The 6000-nt window shown below is 37.8% G+C and overlaps 1 protein-coding gene across 5 annotated transcripts in view; it reads left to right on the top strand.

Annotated features, from left to right (window-relative positions):
* Positions 1-295: 295 nt before the first annotated feature.
* Positions 296-6000, top strand: part of LOC109865233 (myocardin) — a 164706-nt gene continuing 159001 nt past the window's right edge. For all 5 annotated transcript variants that reach the window (XM_031799710.1, XM_031799713.1, XM_031799712.1 and 2 more), the window contains exon 1: positions 296-502. The gene's annotated coding sequence lies outside the window, so the exon portion shown is untranslated. The remainder of the gene's footprint in view (positions 503-6000) is intronic.

Here is a 6000-nt window from a genome sequence, read left to right as displayed (position 1 = left end):
AAAAATGAAAAGCTGAAATGTCTTGAATCAATAAGTGTTTATGAGTCCGCCAGATCAGAGGCAGTAGGTAAGTGCGTGAATTGGACAATTTTCCTGTCCTGTTAAGCATTCAAAATGTAAGGAGTTCTTTTGGACGTCAGGGCAAATGTATTGAATAAAACGTACATTATTGTCTTGAAAAAAAATGTAGTCGAGTAAAAGTTGTAAAAAAACATAAAGAGTAAAGTACAGATACCACCCAAAACTACTAAAGTAGTTATTTAAAGTATGTTTACGCCACTGGCTGCCACCACAATCCTATTTTCATCGGTTTGAAGATTGAATGACTCGGCTTCACTCCGACACTCGGCTGTTTCCGTGAGCGTCGAGCAGTTGAACCGCTTCGAAATCGAAACACCTTCAAGGACTTTTGAATTAAGTGGAATGGCAGTCTCGCTTCACTCCAGACATCTCCTATAACATACAACAGAGAGGTATCCCTCTTACCATCAGGTTCCTACAGGTATTTGTTTTTTTTAATACAAAAGTTACAGATTTATCAGAAATATTCAATGGAATGCGAAATGAAACAAATGTATACCTGTGCGAGAGAGAGGAGTGTGTAGGTAGTGAATTCTCAGCGAAATGTGATCTTTGCTACAGTTTAACGAGTCCGCTTATTATTAATGTAACGTTTTAATTCACGTTTAGAATATGAAATACGACTCAAGCGGGTGCAATTCTGGCATCTCACATCAATTGAGAAAGACAAAGTCATAGCGCAGCGCTATTCTATACTGGCCCATGGAGATAGGTCTGACTTGTGTTGTAGTGTGAGGTAATACTATTTATTATAACATGTCTCTTTGAAAGTATCCCTGGAGAATAGATGATATGGGAGAGTACATTGAATTGTTAGCTGATTTGCCTGTGAAAGAACAAGGCATATTGTGGCTATAGTGGACAGTCAACATAGTATAACTGTTTTAAAATGACAGTTGGGCTACTGGCAAATTTGGTTCATTAAATGTCAGAATAACGTTTTGTGTTGCAAGGGGTCTGCTCCATACCTGCAATATTATCGACTGGTTATGACAGTAGTCAGTCAAATTAAAGTAGGCACATGTGTGAAGGCTTTCAAATGTTATTCATCTCTCCTCTTTAGGTCATTACTGAAAAGGAAATTGGACATAAAGCTGTTGGATAACCATATTTCTGAGTTGTGAACAAAGCTACAGTAGTGAGCTAAATTCAAACAAGTGAATGCAATTAGTGATGATTAAAAGCAGCTCCTTAATTCCCCGCTAGTGGAGACTGAGGGATCTACATGTACACGATTTTATCTAATACGAATTTCAATTAGTTGTTTCTGTGTCAGCTAGGTGGCCAACGTTAGCTAGACTAGGGGTAAGGGTTAGCTAACATGCTAGCTAAGTAGTACCAAAGTACCGTAGTTAGTAGTTTCAAAGGTGGCTGAAATGCTAAAGTTGTCCATCATGGGATTCGAACATGCAACATTTTGGTTGCCAGACCTTTGCGTTATACGCCCAACCGTTCTGCCCGACAAACCTCCCTCCTATCGTTTCTGTATTAAGTGACTTACTGCGTTTATCTGTATGTAAATGCATTGTCTAGAACATAGTGTGGTGGACATGTTAAGAAACAAATACATGTTTTTGTCGTTTTCATGAATTTCGCATTAAATAATTGGTTTATTTCACGATAATTTGTAAAAGTGGGTTGCAAACCTAGAGGAGACAGGTGTTTGTTAGGTCTGTATGTTTGTCAAAGGCATCATATAGGTGTACTTTATTGGTGTATATATGTTGATGTATGTACTGTGCATGTTTGATGTAGTATGCGTGTGGTTTATACTACATGATATTTAGCTGTTACTGTGTGACATGTGTATGTTAATGATTACAAATGTTTATGTACACACACACACACAATCTGTAGATGCCTACAGTATTTGGCTGAGATGCTAATTATGTACCTTAGCCCAGAGAACAACATGCAGTTCATGTTCTTTAGCGTTTTTCTTCCGTTGACTCATGATCCACGTGTTTACTGTGAAGTCAGCAAGGTCTTTTATAGGTTATCTTGGCTCTCTAGGTCCACACAGTGTTCATGTACAACCCACCTCTTGCTCTTATCACCTGTTTGACTGTGAGTACACTGAATCAATTAATCTGTAATATAGCTAACAGTCATGTCCTGGATCAACTGTAATTTCAAAACATTTGGATTGAATTATCATGGAGATATGATATCCAAACAAACTGCTTTCATCTATTAGTAATACGATTGCACCGTGCAATGTGAGCTAACCAAATGCGTTCAGATGTTTTCATATCTTAAAAAATAGAATTAGTTAACTTGCCATTATGGGCAAAATACGATTTAGAACAATGACACAGCTGAATTTGATTGTTTTTGCTTCGGGAGTGTCCTAGGTATTGTTCTGTAATCAGATTTAGAATCTGTTTCATAGGTATTGTTCTGTAATCAGATTTAGAATCTGTTTCATAGGTATTGTTCTGTAATCAGATTTAGATTTAACAGATTTAACAGAATTACACTGAGACTCAGATTTCTCACTGTAAAAAATGTATGCCAAACCAAAAAAACAAATGATTTTAAAAGTTTAAACAAACCGTACAGTTCTATGCACAAGGACTATTTGGAACAATTTACACAGAATTTACTGGCTTTGCATCTGCTCAGTTCTTCCAGTAAATGTGTTTTTGTGAAATTTTCGGTGTAAATCTCCTTCCGAGTTTATGCGAACACGTTTTTCCAAAAACTCAGTTAAATATCTGCGCCAAATTAAGATTCAAAGATGCCTGCAGAAAGAATGAGGTGTCTGCACACTGTAACATTACTGCATAATTGTAGCAGGTTTCCAAACACGTTAGCTCTATTAGCTATGCTGTCTACGATGTTACGGTGTGTGTAGCGGGTTTCCAAACACGTTAGCTCTATTAGCTATGCTGTCTACGATGTTACGGTGTGTGTAGCGGTTTGACCTGGAACAGTTTTTTTTTCTTCGCTTTGTCACATACTCCTGATGTGTTGTGCATTTAGAATTTGATTCTGTCTTAAAGTTTCTTAAATGGAACAAAACAGGAATTAACATACCTGAATTTGTCCAATGTACTAATGATTACACCCTATATCAGCTAGATGCAGTCAAGAGTGTTTAAGGCAAGATTGAATGTCACTGTCCGTCACCTCAAATTGGTCTCTCGACCTATGCGCATCTACATTGTAAACTTTAATTTGAAGGCTAGGATGTGGCAACCTCATGATGAGCACAGGGAAAATGTGAGTATCATGTAGTAGCCTAAACCTATCAATGTTACATTAAACTGGGTGTATGGAATATGAATGACCAGGTTCACCTGGAATGCTTTTCCAACAGTCTTGAAGGAGTTCCCACATATGCTGAGCACTTGTTGGCTGCTTTACCTTCACTCAGCGGTCCAACTCATCCCAAACCATCTCAATTGGTTTGAGGTTGTGTGATTGGGGAGGACAGGTCATCTGATGCAGCACTCCATCACTCGTTCTTGGTCAAATAGCCCTTACACAGCTTGGAGGTGTGTTGGGTCATTGTCCTGTTGAAAAACAAATGATAGTCCACTAAGCACAAACCAGATGGGATGCCATATCGCTGCAAAAATGCTGTGGTAGCCATGCTGGTTAAGTGTGCCATGAATTCCAGATAAATCACTGACTGTGTCACCAGGAAAGCACCATCACGCCTCATCCTCCATTCTTCACTGTGGGAACCACACATGCAGAGCTCATCCGTTCACCTACTCTGCGTCTCACTAAGACACAGCGGTTGGAACCAAAAATCTCAAATTTGGACCAAAGGACAGATTTCCACTGGTCTAATGTTCATTGCTCGTGTTTCTTGGCCCACGCAAGTCTCTTCTTCTTATTGGTGTCCATTAGTAGTGGTGTCTTTGCAGCAATTCGACCATGAAGGCCTGATTCATGCAGTCTCCTCTGAAAAGTTGATGTTGAGGTGTGTCTGTTACTTGAACTCTGTGAAGCATTTATTTGGCCTGTAATCTGAGGTGCAGTTAACTCTAATGAACTTATCCTCTGCAGCAGAGGTAACTCTGGGTATTCCTTTCCTGTGGCGGTCCTCATGAGAGACAGTTTCATCATAACGCTTGATGGTTTTTGCGACTACACTTGAAGCGACATTTAACATTCTTGATATTTTCTGGATTGACTGACCTTCGTGTCTTAAAGTAATGATTTACTGTCATTTCTCTTTGCTTATTTGAGCGGTTCTTTCCATAATATTGACTTGGTCTTTTACCAAATAGGGCTATCTTCTGTATATCACCCCTACCTTGTCACAGCACAACTGATTGGCTCAAACGCATTAAGAAGGAAATCAATTCAATAAATTCACTTTTAACAAGGCACACGTGTTAATTGAAATGCATTCCAGGTGACTACCTCATGAAGCTGGTTGAGATAATGCCAAGAGTGTGCCAAGCTGTCAAGGCAAAGGGTGACTACTTTGAAGAATCTCAAATATAACATATATTTTTATTTGTTTAACACTTTTTAGCTTACTACATGATTCCATATGTGTCATTTCATAGTTCTGATGTCTTCACTGTTATTCTACCATGTAGAAAATAGTAAAAATACAACTCTGGAATGAGTAGGTGTTTCCAAACTGTTGACCGGTACTGTATATAGGGTTAGAATATAAACAGAATATAAACAAATATATGTAAAACGTGTGTGTGTGTATATATATATATATATATATATATATATACAGTGCCTTGCGAAAGTATTCGGCCCCCTTGAACTTTGCGACCTTTTGCCACATTTCAGGCTTCAAACATAAAGATATAAAACTGTATTTTTTTGTGAAGAATCAACAGCAAGTGGGACACAATCATGAAGTGGAACGACATTTATTGGATATTTCAAACTTTTTTAACAAATCAAAAACTGAAACATTGGGCGTGCAAAATTAAAGATTGTAGAATATTAATGCTCAGTTTCTGTCGCGCCTACCACGTACTGCTAGCAGCATTTTACCCACAGACTGTTATGTGCTAGCTGTCTAGTCTGTGTTTTATAAATGTGCAATGAGCAGAAAATATGAATTTATATAAGGAATTGGCACCTCATTCTGATAAATTAGTATCTTTATATCCAGATAGCTTGTTCACTTTGTTTTGATGTTACTATGTTGTTCAAACAGTTGTAGACGGACATGAGGGTGTATTCATAGCAGTTCTACCTTGTTAGCGAGCATTGTACATGATTCTGGTTACATTTTAAACAAAACGGGCATTTCCATAAGACAGACTTGAAAGCCAGATAAGTGATTGTGTCAAAAAAGCAGGTTAAACTGTCCTAATATAAAATATTAGTGTGTCTTTTATGGTTATGTCCTGAATTCATTAGATTATTCCTGACTGTTTGACATGCAGTGTGTTTTGCCTGTCCTAAAAAACAACCTTAGTTTTTGCTGATGGCAAGCATACCCATAACTTGATGCAGCCACCACCATGCTTGAAAATATGAAGAGTGGTACTTAGTAATGTGTTGAATTGGATTTGCCACAGACAATGTTTTTATCTACCAATAGGTGCCCTTTGCTAGGCATTGGAAAACCTCCCTTTTCTTTGTGGTTGAATCTGTGTTTGAAACTCACTGCTCGACCGAGGGTTCTTAGAGATAATTGTATGTGTGGGGTACAGAGAAGAGGTAGTCATTAAAAAATCATGTTCATCATTATTATTGCACACAGAGTGTGTCCATTTACTATGCGACTTTTTAAGCACATTTTTACCCCTGAACTTATGTTGCCACAATAAAAGGGTTGGATTCTTATTAACTCGGCATTTCAGCTTTTTTTATTTTTTTTTATTCGTTAACATTTTTTAAATAATAATTCCACTGACATTTTTGTGTGTTGTGTGTCGGCCAGTGACACAATCAAAATGGTATGAAATTCTAATTCAGGCTGTA

This window comes from Oncorhynchus kisutch, linkage group LG20 (genome assembly GCF_002021735.2).
Source record: "Oncorhynchus kisutch isolate 150728-3 linkage group LG20, Okis_V2, whole genome shotgun sequence".
Lineage (NCBI taxonomy): Eukaryota > Metazoa > Chordata > Actinopteri > Salmoniformes > Salmonidae > Oncorhynchus > Oncorhynchus kisutch.
The sequence above is the reverse complement of the archived record's forward strand: the minus strand, read 5'-3'. Positions and strand labels throughout refer to the sequence as shown.